This window comes from Mastigoproctus giganteus, chromosome 13, assembly GCF_048544385.1.
Source record: "Mastigoproctus giganteus isolate SK-2022 chromosome 13, ASM4854438v1, whole genome shotgun sequence".
Lineage (NCBI taxonomy): Eukaryota > Metazoa > Arthropoda > Arachnida > Uropygi > Thelyphonidae > Mastigoproctus > Mastigoproctus giganteus.
The window spans coordinates 7,537,562-7,551,397 of NC_143587.1; the positions used below are offsets into that span (position 1 = coordinate 7,537,562).

The 13,836-nt window shown below is 38.4% G+C and overlaps 1 protein-coding gene across 2 annotated transcripts in view; it reads right to left on the reverse strand.

Annotated features, from left to right (window-relative positions):
- elgi (E3 ubiquitin-protein ligase NRDP1 elgi) overlaps positions 1–719 on the reverse strand; it is a 37,829-nt gene extending 37,110 nt beyond the window's left edge. Inside the window, exon 1 of one of the 2 annotated variants that reach the window (XM_090387191.1) lies at positions 593–719. The gene's annotated coding sequence lies outside the window, so the exon portion shown is untranslated. Of the gene's footprint in view, positions 1–562 lie in introns of both variants that reach the window. The other variant, XM_090387190.1, reaches the window with a different exon arrangement.
- Positions 720–13,836: the final 13,117 nt, after the last annotated feature.

Consider the following 13,836-nt stretch of genomic DNA (forward strand, 5'->3'; position numbering starts at 1 on the left):
AGGGAATCACCAAGAAAGAGAAGAATGATGATGTTTCTATTCAATTAAATCTCATCCCTACAAATACTCTTGTCAATAAATTAAAGTACTGGAATTAACTAACACCGAGTGTGCGCTCATTAAAAAAAAAAAAAAAAAATTGCAAATTTTCCATAAGTAAAATGCAGTGAAACACTTACAAAGAAGTGAAGCATGGGCATAAATTTTAAATGTTAGATCTTTAAAAGGAATGATTACATTGAAAAATTCAGAACTGTTCATTTAGAAATCAAAGCTTAGCACTGCTTTTAATTCATTATACTATTATTTTAAAATGTATACATATACTTTTTTTTTTTTAATGTACGCGTAGGGCTAATGCAAAAGAGCTACTAATAGATGGTTTGTGTGTGGGTATATATTTCACAGTTTGTACTTCACAAGTCCCGTACCGAAACAATTACAATAACGTGCATTTTTTTTTTTTAATTCTTCCTAATAAACTGCATTTGAATCTCATATAGAAAAACGTTTAGGCCCAAACGCAAATAACATCTGGTTAAATAGCAACTTAACATCTTACCTTGAATTTATCACAGAAATTTATATATACCTTCATCACTGAATTCTTCTCGGCTGTGTCCTATACTTGAACATCACTAGAAGTATTTATACTAACTGTTTTGCCTCATACAATATGAACATGTGACGTAATTTCGAATTATGATACACTTTTCCATGTCTATATTCTACTGAAAATGTGACTTCAAAATGCAACTTGGAATATAAACAATGTACACTTGAAGAGATGGATCGCGAGTATAACTTTGACGAACTAATCAGCTAATGATAAGATAATCGTCTCTCGCCAATAACGATTGAACTGTAAACGATTATACTTGCATTTAAAATCATTCAAAGAAGGCTATTCACTTCCCCCAGTCTCCATAACGACAAAAAAATTAATAAAAATATAAAATAGAAAGAAATGTATGGTACCGATCTTTTGAAGCGCCCTCTCTCTATATACATGCATATATATTTTTTTCTTTTATTAAATACATGTAGTAAAAGGGGAGAAAAAGGTGTAAGCATGTCATTATTAGTTGTTTTCTTCGTTTTAACTTCAAAGAAAATTAACAATCAAATGCCACGACTACTACTACTAATAATAATAAATGTAGCGTCAGTACACCGCGTCTTTTCTATAGCAGCTTTGACTGTTTTGTTATTAGCATCTAAATTAGCACAGGCGTCTGTTGCCCTGGGCACTTTATAGTGACGCCTGTGCTAATTTAGATGCTAATAACAAAACAGTCAAAGCTGCTATAGAAAAGACGCGGTGGTTTTTGCCAAGGTTTTCGACGACCTTGGCAAATTCGTGGCTACGCGCCTTATTTCGATAATTGGTAAAATCATAATAAATAATAACTACAGTCGGGCCTCTGTTTAACAAACTTCTTTACAGCGAATGATTCTATTTAGAGATAAATGTTTTCTTTTCACCGAATATTTTCAGAATTCGCTAAATACAATTTTATTCTTTGCCAAATTTGTTTAGAATTTTTTTATTTCTTCGTTTTATGGAAACGAAAATTTTCCATATAACGACTGCATTACGAGACTTACTGGGTACACATCGTTCGCACCCGTGGCCGTCAAGCAAGCAATAGTGCTGTTGTTACGCCCGAATTAAAAGATAAATAGATTACCATTTGAAACTCAGTGGGACCCGTAAAACCTATCCGACTACCTGTCCAACATACCGACAAGTCGAGCTGGTCAACCAATTTCTGTGTACCCATAACCAGACCAAGGTGTATTAAACATTCGGACAATAGGCTCTGGTCAACCTTCTGTTGTAAGCACCCTGTTAGAGATTTAGAAGAGATTGCGTTTCATTTCTCGTGACAAGCGGTCATCTATTGTTTCGTGGAAGTGAAACGGCACTGTTTCAAAGCTATTGGCCTATTATCGAGCGCAATGTGAGATACAGAGGAAATGATGCCTCCCACACTAGTATCGTAGTTTTTTATTAAGAGTTATCTATGGTGTATCCACACCGATATTATATAGATATAAAACTAAATAACTAAATGCAACAAGGCATAATATGTTAAGAGTAATAGTTTTAGCATTAGCATTAGCATTAGTAGAGGCATATGATGCAAGAAAGCAAGCTTATTCAGCATCAGCCAAAAAAAAAAAAAAAAAAAACCCTCTCCCATTTCACCCCTCCGTTCGTTCGAAATACCTGTCCAGTTGAGCTTTAAATTTGTTTAGGCTATCAACTTCAACAACAAGTGATGGAAGTCGGTTCCACCAACCAACCACCCGCTGGCCAAAGGCAAATTTCCGCACATCTATCCGACATCCGTCCTTCCTCAATTTGAATTTATGCCCTCTGAGGTGATTATTCTGAGAAAGATGAAGAATCCCATTGGTTTGAGCATGCTCAATGCCAATGGGATTATGCCTTGTTGCATTTAGTTATTTTAAATTATTTCACTTCGTACTTTTGTTGCTAACAAATTAATAAATTCATTCTGAATTTCTGGAGATAAATAATTATTGTGGTGTTTAATATGCGATTCCAGAGCAATTTTCATACTAACGTCAAATTGGCTGACAAATTTTATTAAGTTTAAAAATACGCCACAATTTTTTTCTTCGGTATCGATATTGCTAGCATGTCTACGAAATGCCAAATTATTTTCAACACAGAACAATATACATTTCAATATATGACGCCATTTCGAAATTTCGCTTCTTAGTGCTGCTTGCGTAGCTTCGTCAATTAGTCCACCTTTTTTGAAGACCCTATTCTAATAATTTCCATTTTGTGAAATTTTTATGTGTAATGATTTCTCATGAAAAAGAACGTTTGGATTTAGATGTTTCCAATCCTTAAATCCATCTGAGCTTCAAAATGGAACATTATTTGTGCCAGATACAAATAAGAGGCACAGAAAATAGTATACGGGGTGTCTCAAAAATACACGGCATAACTTCAGGAATGAGTTCCTCATATGTAGACAATAAAAATATTTTATATCAACATAGTTCCGGAAATGCTTGGTTCCCGAGTTATTAACCGGAATGTCTTATCTCCCGCAGGTGATTTCCTTCATCACAAGTACTGACAGAATCTGGTGGTTTCCCATTCCGACCATGTACTCAAATCAATAGCAAGCGGATATGCACTTTATATACGGTTTGGCGGACGGCAATGCTCTGGAGGCTCGTCGTTTGCACCAAGAAAGGTTCTCAGAACGAAGATGTCCAGACAGGAAAACGTTTGAAGGTATCCATCGCCGCCTTTGTGAACATGGGACCTTTACCCCTCATGCTGCCGACAGAGGACGACCAAGATCTACGACCCCTGAAGTACAGGGGTGGACCAACTGCCTGGCCTCCACTCTCAGCTGATTTAAATCCACTAGATTTCTTCTTGTGGGGCCATTTAAAGTCATTGGTGTATTCAACTCCGGTAGGTGATGTGGAAACTCTCCGCAATCGAATTGTGGTAGGTTGTGAGACAATACGAAACATGCCAGGAATTTGGCATCGTCTTCGCAAGTCCATGAGATATCGATGTGGGGCCTGTATTCAGGCAGAAGGTGAACATTTTGAACAATTACTATAAGGTGATGTGAACAGTTAAGTGTCATAGACAGACCTTCAAAACTCGGAAACCAAGTATTTCTGGAACTATGTTGATATAAAATATTTTTATTGTCTACATATGAGGAACTCATTCCTGAAGTTATTCCGTGTAATTTTGAGACGCCCTGTATATCATCTTTGTTTTTGCAATAAAATAACCATTTCCTCTTTTTTTTTTTTTTTCAATACCTTCATTTTTGTATTTCCACGAATTATTGAAATATCGGCCATTAGCGACAGGACAATATTTAAGGTTAGTGACTGGACATATTTAAGACAATACGTTCGGGACCATGTTGCATCATAAGAGATCTGTTTTTGTGGGTATTAAAGTTCCATGTTAATATTATTGCTGCCATAATTTTCTTCTGCCAACTGTTGTTGGTTATTGTCCACACTTTCTAATTCTTTTAAAACAACTTCAACTGTTTGAGCTTTTTCTTGGTCTTCCATTTCAGTGGCATCATTATTTGTTTCATCTTCATTCGAATCATGTTCGTTTTCTTTGTCACTTTCAGGTTTGGAGTGGCTTATTGTAAGCCACCAGTTTTGTAAACTAGTGGAATGTTTTTTTCTAATTTCCTCTTTATGCAATCTTTCTACGCGGTACTGATGTCCACTTTATTTCTTTGGTGGCATGTCTAAAATTAATTTGGCCTTTATTGTTTTATTTAAATTGTAAATCCCAATATTCACGATTACCTGTTATATAGCAATCACGAAAACACTACAACTTATTCAGTTTGTATAAAATGCGTGAATTGCGATGATGAAGTATGTACTCAGATGTAAGGATGCATGCAGGCTTGAATCACCTTGTGAAAATTAATTTTCACCCTCCCTGTGCTGTCATCTTGATTCAACATCATCGACGGGCGCTATTTCGTCAGCTAGCCTCGGGTGTCGAAATAGCTTGACACTATACTGATATGGCCTGTCAGTGACGCTCTTGGCACCTGCCCTAATGCCAAGGCATTCCTACGCTACTGAAGAGAGCTCCGTTGCAGTCTGGTCAGCATGATAAATCTAGTCTGCATTCATTTAGGGATCAACCTGCAGGTCCGTCACAGTGAAAGTTGGGGGAGGGGGAAGCGGTTGTATTCGTATAGTGGCAAAAGAATACAGAGAGGCCCGTTCAAGAAGCCGTAGCCGAGATTTAGTAAATGATAATTCGGGATCCATCTCGATAAAAATGATAATAATGTGCGCATAGCTCCATTGCATGTAGCTGTGCACATAGCTCCATGCAATGTCGTAAGTAATTTTAAACATGACTTAAGGAGTATAAAAATTGAAATTTATCTATTTTATTCAATTTCGCGGTAGCTCGTTTTCCCAGTTTCGTTACTGGTGGTTTATTAGAACAATCTAACAATCATTCCTTCCAATAGCCGGCAAGGGAATTCTTTTAAATCTGTGGGGAAAAAACACGTACGGTTTTTGAAAAATATCCCACAATAAAAAAAGTACATAAGAAATATAAGGGGGAAAAGTTGCAAATTAACTGGGTAAAAGTTTTGGCAAGCAGAACCACTTTTCGCAGCCAGCAGTTTTGTGTGTTTTGATTTGTATGATATTTGGTTACAACCGATGATAATAATGCTAGAAATTCGGCATAAATTGCGTAAAATTATTAAACTGTGACATCACGAGGAAGCTTCATCACTGAATAAGAGCTACTCCATTTATATGGCTGCGGCAGGTTTAGTAGATCGGCAGCTTAAATCCCAAGCCCGGATAAATGGTGAGGGTTGACATCAGGAAGGGCATCCGGTCGTAAAAACTGTGCCAAAACCAACAGATGTGTTCCGGTTAAGAAGTTAATCCAACTAGAGGAGAAGAAGAGGATGTAAAGTGTGAATTGGGAACATTGAATGCCGACCCCATATAACGTGGGAAAAGGTGAAGACAAAGAAGATATAATGTGAACATAGTTCCATGGAATGTCGTAAGTTATTTTCAACGATCAAAATCAAAAAAGCTTCAAACCAGATTACGTCATGATTAGGTAATAAGCAGGAACCTGAATAAATAAGATTATAATGCAGTCTCATAGGTTCATAAGGATGAACCTATTTCATAGGTTCATCCTTATGAACCTATGAGACTGCATTCTTGTTTAAGGATGAACCTATGAAATAGGTTCATCCTTAAACAAGAATGTTTAAGATCTATATCAGTGGGGAGCTATAGTGGGCTCGCGAGAGCCCATTGTTATTTTTTTTGAAAATTTGCGAATATTTTACAAATGAAATCCTGAATGCAATTATTGAGTATCCAGAGCCGAAACTACGGCTCTGGATACTCAATAATTGAGAATGAGCCGAAACTACGGCTCTGGATACTCAATAATTGAGAATGAGGCCCCGTTGGCCCCACCTACGGTGGGGCCAACGGGGCCTCATTCTCAGCATTTTAATGGCGCAATCGATCGGTTATGTATTTTAAAATTGCTTAATTTTTGATTTCATTACAGCCGGATCTCTGTTTAACGAGATCTGACTTCTTTGATTCCCCTTGGTTTTATTATATTTAAAATAGTTTCCGTTGAACGAAAAAAATTTCAATGTAACGAACGAAAATATAGAGACAAGTTTGTATGCGTTGTTCTCACCTCTGGCCTTTAGGCAATTTATATAATTAGAAATCGCGAATTAAGGGTGAAGGGGATTACCGTTTCGCAATGTTAGTGGTGTCCATAAAACCTATACAGTAACATACCAAGAAGTCGCGCAAGTCAATCTGCTTTCCATAGCCAGTCAGAGGATTAAGAAGATTTCCGACACGGATAATAGCCTCTGGTCTATTTGTGTTGTGGTTCCCTTTTACTCCAACAAACAGGCATATGTTTTACAGAGAAGTGAGTGATCTACGCCTTCCAGTAAATTTCTTCCGTCTACGTTTACTTGGTCATAGTAGCAACGTAGAGGGGGGGGGGGTAGAGGCAACTAAGTTATATAAACTTTGCAAAGATGAAATGTTGCCAGATTTTGAAACTTTGTCGAGCTTTCACTGTGTAGAAAATGTTCTAAAATATAAGGCATATAAGCAATAATTCAAAACAAAACAAAACTATATTATCAATCTCCAAAAAACTAGCACGAATTAAAGTTATTTTAGATAGACCTTGGATCGTTTTACACATTCATTTATATGCATGGGAGTAATAAACCGCATCTGTCCACTCCCTAAATTCGCCCCTGACTGGAGGTATCATATCGGTCAGGAAAAATGCGTCACGCACTCTAATCACACTACTAGTAGTGCGAGCGTGGGAAGAGCCTCTGGTGGAACCCGCGGACGACGTCACTTCAATGGCCGAACAAATTTACTGGGTATAAATCGGAAAAACTAGGGGCCCATTGTTAAAATATTCACAGCTCACCACTGTCCTTAATACGACCCTGGTCTTTGCAATATCTCCATCACAAAAGGTCACTTAGTTCCAGGGCCAGATTTACGCATAAGTTAGACAAGATACAGGCCTGAAATTACAAGGGGCTTCGGGGTCAGTATAGAAATTTATAAATAATCAACGTCACTATACAAAAATTATTGTAGTTATTATAGACTTTTCGTAAAAAACAATTTATCGCATATACTTTTGGTTGTTTTTACAATGTGCGCCTTTATTTTTTAAACAAAAATAATGTCTTTTGTTTTATTATTAATTTTAATGTTATTAATATAATTTAATATAGTAAATATAATTTACTGATATTACTGTTATTATTAACAGTATCATAAAGATCTGTTTTTTTAACAATTAATAAAAACGTATGTATTAAACCTAAAATTTACTCAGCCATGGGGGGGGGGGCTCTCAAAAGTTGTAATTTAGGGGTCACAACAACCTTAAATCCGGCAATGCTTAGTTCCATGAGTTCTTGTGATCGTTCCTAAGTGATCTTTTGTGATAATGTCACAGCTAACCATAAAATTCTGTGATATATCCGTGACTGTTGATTTTAAGAATTATTTTGATAAAAGAAATAGTTCAATCAACATTTATTTGATTGCCAGTGGAGTTTTAGATGAAAGGTTTTTGCTAATTTAATTAATTTTGCACATGCTTTGTTTTCCAAAGCTTTTATTAATTTGCTAGCTCCCGAGATTTTGTTAGATAGGCACATGGGTATTAACTGTACAGTTCGATAAATTGCATTATAAACTTTTAATACATTTTTACTAGGCACAGTTTTACGAAAGTATAAAATAACTACAGTAGTATTTACAGTATATTCAGTTAAATGTGTTATTTATAATTTCAATGCTAGGTTTTGGTACCAAACCGTTAACGACAGCTACTTAGTCAAAAGTATAACTTTTGATATACTTGTTTGATTTAAAAACAATTTAGAGCACAATTAAATGGGGGGGGGGGGAATCTCCGTCAAAAACTTACTAACTTATCTAGAAATGAAGAATAATCGCAGGGGCTCACATCTGGTGAGTATGGGCTTGGCACACCTAGGGTTCCGAGCTGGATATCATTATTCTTCTCTTTCTTGATGATTCCTTTCTACTTCTGACTCTTGTTTTCTCTCTCAGGGTAATTCAGAAATTTTTTTTTTTTTTTTTGGCTGGCGCAGCATAAGCCTCAGGCTTCTTTGCACCATATGGCTAATAACAATAATAAAAAAAAAAAAAAAAAAAAAACCGCACCTTATTCCATTTTCTCCAAAGTTTGAGAAATTCGAAAGAAAGAAGCTATATTATGTACTTATAACTCCGTCTTCCGTGTTAATCAGTGCGCATTTCCGCTAGCAAACATCAGTAAAAGGAACATAATAAGCATTCACATTCTCTCCAAGAGTTGTCAACCTTTTATACAGAAAGTTTTACTAATAATAAATGAAGATAGTGGATCCATACATCTGTATAAAACTAAAATATATATATTGGATACCTGTGACTCCCATTAGTGGAATATTAAAGATAGTACGGACTGGTAACATCCTTTACTAAAATCCTCGATCGCTGTCGTTGTAAGTACACTTCCTATCTGAAAATGTTTTTATTATATCAGATTTTACAGATTGAATTATTCTATATATTTAATTCCTAAAATTAAATGTAAACATGAAACCACATATTAAAATCTTTAACATTTAAAAAACAATAAAAGTTATTCTAAAGGTTCTTGTAAATAAAGACTTACCGAACTAGATAAAATTTACAACTGACTGTAAATTTAGCAGACTATTAAGAATGGAAGATGGGACTTATATATATGCTTATGAACAATACATAACCTAGAACAAAAATACAAAAGCATTGCAGATGCAGTGATTAAAATGCAATGGTAACGAGAATAAAAAAAGGGATTAATGACTAATAGGAGATTTTGGGGACGTATGAATGAATATATAGCCGGGATTCAAAGGACGAAAGCGTTGTGTATTAATAGGATTAAGATATTATGGTTGCATAGCTAAAGATGCAAAAATAAAATTAATAAATAATCTTTGTTACTAATAAATATCCTTATTATTAATTACAATGTATTAGTAATATAAAGCTGGTCCAGTTGCCGATAAAGTATCTAAAATACTAAAATATAAAGTAAAAATAGTGTAATTTACGAAATTAAAAATTACAGAATTTTCATAAAATTAAACACTATTGTGTTTAATTTCGTCAAAGTATTGTGGCTGACTAAATGCAATGCTAAAGAGTTAGTTTAATGAAAAAGTAAATAAATTTTTTTATTTCTACAATAGAAAAGTAATACGGCGCAACTGCTGCCTAAACCACCTTCCCCATTGAACGAGCGTAATGGTTAATTTATGGACATAATGCACTGTACAATGACCCACAATTTTTTTTATAAATTATCTTATTTGGGCAACCTTATCCGCCCATGTGCATTATGTCCAAAAAACTGAAACTATTATATCAGGGCCATCCATAATTTCTTACATGTGCCCACATATGTATTATATCTGTGAAATGCGTATGTTCTGTGGTCGGTTTTGCTGGACGAAAAAAAAAACCCAATTTATGGGAAGGAAAACCTTGATATCTACACCTGAGACCGACTAACTCAGCCACGGGGTGAAAAAGGACATTAAAGTTTCTCCCGTCATCGAGGGGATTCGAATCCAGGTATTTTCCACCCGGAAACGGTTACGATACCACTGTGCTACCGCCCGGACTGTGCATTTATGTACAGTGCATTATGTCCCTAAATTGTCTGCCTTCTCTTATCGGATTGTCTGATTTATTGCACAAAAAATTAGAATTTATGAAAAAAAAAACTCACTGTCTTCGTCAGACACCGACTAACTCAACTATGGCATGAAAAAAGCCCATAAAAGTTCCTCGCGTCATTGACATTAGAACGCGGAATTTTTGCACCCTCTTTTAGGATGACAGTGATTATAATTACTCTGCAAACTGTGAGGATATATACTTAAGAATGCAAACTGTGAGAATATATACAAATGAAAATTTACTGGAATGACAGTGGCCACTTCTTCCAGGAGGCATCGGCCCTCTGAAAATTCCAAAACACTTGCATTTTTCGTCGCCTATTAGCAAAAAAGAACAAAAGAACGATGTACTTATGTAAACGATAAAGCCTTGATTCAGTGACAACGCTTAGAGACTACTTAAACTGAAAATACGTAAGATGAGCGAGGGTTGACCATTGTTTTAGTTAGTTTGATTTGTTTTCTAATTAATGGGTTAATCACATGTAAGATTTGTTTTCTGTTGAATGTCTTGATCACTCAGATATGAACATTCAGTTGCCTATTGCTCTTAGCAGACCAGGACAGAAATGAGGGTTTGTGAATTTTCAAAACTGGCGTAATTTTTATTTCTAACATATAATATTTTGATTATGTTATTGGTTTTTAGGAGCATTAGCAACAAGGCCATATTGCTCCGGGGATATGCGGTGGTCATTCCCTCTCCTTTCTGCATCCTCCGTATTTGGTGGTCATGGGCTCGAACCCCGGTTTAATCAAGAAGCGTGTGCTACGCATTGCTGCTCCAGGCTACGGATGCGCCGACATATGATATACACAACAGGCATGCGCCCAGTTAAAGTGTATAACAGAGCAGAAAAAAAGATAACAGAACAAAGATTATACAAAACATAAAAATAAATAGTAGAATAATACACTCTGTACAGTGTAAAGTGTGTTAGTCGACTGACGGTACGGGGGGGGGGGGTTCCCTATCTCCGCCTTTGTACACTGGTGTACAAAACTTAAGGACCAGTCAGTTTTTTATCTGTAGCTTCTCATAGGAGTGGCCTGGATATGGGAAAAGGAACCGTGTGAGGTACAGAAAATGAAGGACACAACAACGGAAACAAAACGGCACAGAGGGATTTTATTCAAAAATGGCAACATAGCACTGGCTGCCATGATACAGATGCTGTTGTTGTTGTTATGGGCGTTTAATGGCGCATAAGCTACTATGGCTTTAATGCGCCTATTCAATTTTTATATAGGGAAATCACAAAGATACAGATGCATAACTGCCAAAGATGGAAGAGGTGGTCCTCAATAGGAGATATGGCCACCCCTAATATCGATGCAGGCTTTGCACCGCCTGTCCATACTTAGAACAATGACGTTGTCCATTCCTCTGTCAGCGTATCTTTTTCTGGTGAATGTGGACGTGCTCTGGGGAGACGCCTAGCGGCTCGCTAGGCGTCTCCCCAGAGCGTGCCATATGTGTTCGATGGGATTTAGATCGATTGAACGGGCAGGCCAATCCATACGAACAATATCCTCACTTTCCAAAAGCTGCAGTGCGATGGGGTGTGACGTTATCATCCATAAACACGAACTCGGGGCAAATGGCACCTCGGAATAGACGTACATGGGGAAGGATTACCTCAGTACAGTAGCGTGCACCGGTTACAGTATCGCCTTCCAGTATCTGGAGTTGTGTACGTCCATCCAAGATAACACCTCCCCAGACGAGAACACCTCGACCGCCATATCGATCCCTTTCAGAGATGTTTGCAGGGTGATACCGTGTGCCAACCTCTCGCCAGATCAGCTGACGTCCAGAATCGCTGCTGAGACTGAATCTACTCTCATCGGTAAAGAGTACCTTATCCCATTGCGCTGCTGTCCAGGCCTTGTGTTCGATGCACCACTGTAAACGGTGTCTCCGATGGGCAGGTGTTAAAGGGACACAGCATACTGGCCGTCGGGCAAACAGTTCACCTTTGTGGAGTCGCCTGTCCACAGTAAACCGCGATATCCTGCGTCCTGTGCAGTTGGTTTGCAATGGATCCCGCTGTCTGGCGTCGGTCCCTCTTGGCCTGTAGGAGTATATAGCGGTATCATTGGGCGCTGATTTTTGTGGATGACCACCGCTAGTCCTTCGAACAACTGTGCCTGTCGTTCTGAAGGCCGACCATGCACGTGAGACGATGTTATGGGCGATAGCGAACTCTGCAGCCACACTTCGAGCTTCCCAATTATTCCATCCCTTGTAAAGTCATCCAGATGTTATCTACTGGCGATTTCGTTGTCTGTAGCACTGTATGAAACCAATCGAATGTCTGCAACAACTGTGCTCACCATTCGGCAATTTGCACATAACTGCTGCTTTTATTTTGTGACTTTTATATGTTTATGTGAGCCCTCTCATCACGATTCAAATTTTTGCATGTGCACCAGCTTTCTACTGAACGGCCACAGTTATGCAAATCGCCACAGGCTGTTTCGCGTATGTTCTATGTATCGAATGACAGAGGTTTAAAAGTAATGTATGGGTCATGTGGTATGTAGTTTGTTGTGCCCATTGTTCATCCGGCCTGTTGACCGCCGGGCCCCTAGTGAGACCCGGAGTTTCCATACCTAGCGATGGGGACGCCTGCTGGGTGTACCAAGAGACTAATTATACTCTGGCAGGTCCTGCCACTTACTTTCCTGGGATTTCGGTGGCTAGGACCTAGAATTAAGGTTAGAACGATCGCGGTTGATTTCGGTAAAACTGCATTTAGAATGCGCTGCGCGGGGTTTTACGCTGAAAGAACTATTTCTACAGAGCCGAAAAGGTCGGGCAAAATTTGATATGATTTAAATTTGGACATGTGGAGCAGTCGCTGTACAAGATAAAATGTTGGGAGGGGAGGGTGAAATAGGAAGAAGTGGGGTAGGATAGGAAGGTGACCCCCCCCCCCCATTTTCAGTGGGCATGCCTATGCCTCACCAGAGTGAAAATCTGGGGAGGCGAGAAGGGGAGTAGAGAGACGGGGAAAAAAAGCCTCCCCCCCAGGAAATAGAAAAAAACATATCCGCACAAAGGAGTGCGGTTTTGGGTCGCCAATAGGCCATATCACCTAAGGGAGGGGAGCAGACGGGAACCGTCCACTCCCCCTGCCAGGGGTTGGGGATTTAAAGAAACCAGGTTAGGGCACCGAGTTTAGATCGCCAAATGGCAGAAGGTCAGATTTAGGATGTGGCTCTTCCTAACACCCCGACTGGGGGACTAGAAAATCGTTCCATTAGTTGGTATTTGTTATACTTCAGTTGTATTTCGAGTTCTTCCATTTGCTAGTTTCGGGTTTGGTAGGGAATCTTGTACCGCTACTTGGTGCATTGTGGGTAGTCAGTTCTGGTCCATCAGACATGAGGCTGATTTGGAACTTATCCATCACCAGTGTCGTGTCGCCATAGGCATCCTCCTTTGTTCATTGCCTTTTCTATTTAATAGCGTCAAATTTAGGTGTCATTTCTGGGTGTTTAGTCAGTAAATATTTGTTGATAGGGGCACCATTCCCTTACTTAGGTTCCCTGCTGCTGTTTTCTTGCTCATTTGGTGCGGGTCTATGGTCTACTTTGTTAATCTTCTGCGTTGTTGTGCAGCGCAAACAATGTCCTTCTCCTTGCGAAAAGATCCTGCGCAAACTTACTGAACTCTTTGTATTCTTCTTCCGTGTCCAGTAAAAGGTGTTCCCGATTACGAGGAAGGTATGTAGTCTTGGTTATCAGGATGCTTCGGAGATCCTCATAATATTCACATTCATACATTACATTATGTGTTGCCAAGTCTCTAACTCTCCGCATCCACAATTTGGGTCGTCTACAATTCCCATATTATTTAGCTTGGCATTTAGGGCACCATGACCTGTCAGTAGGTATGTAGTGTGTAATCCTGGGAAGAACCAATGTGGGGTTCTGGGGTACACTCTGCTGACTTGAGGTATGAATTTTC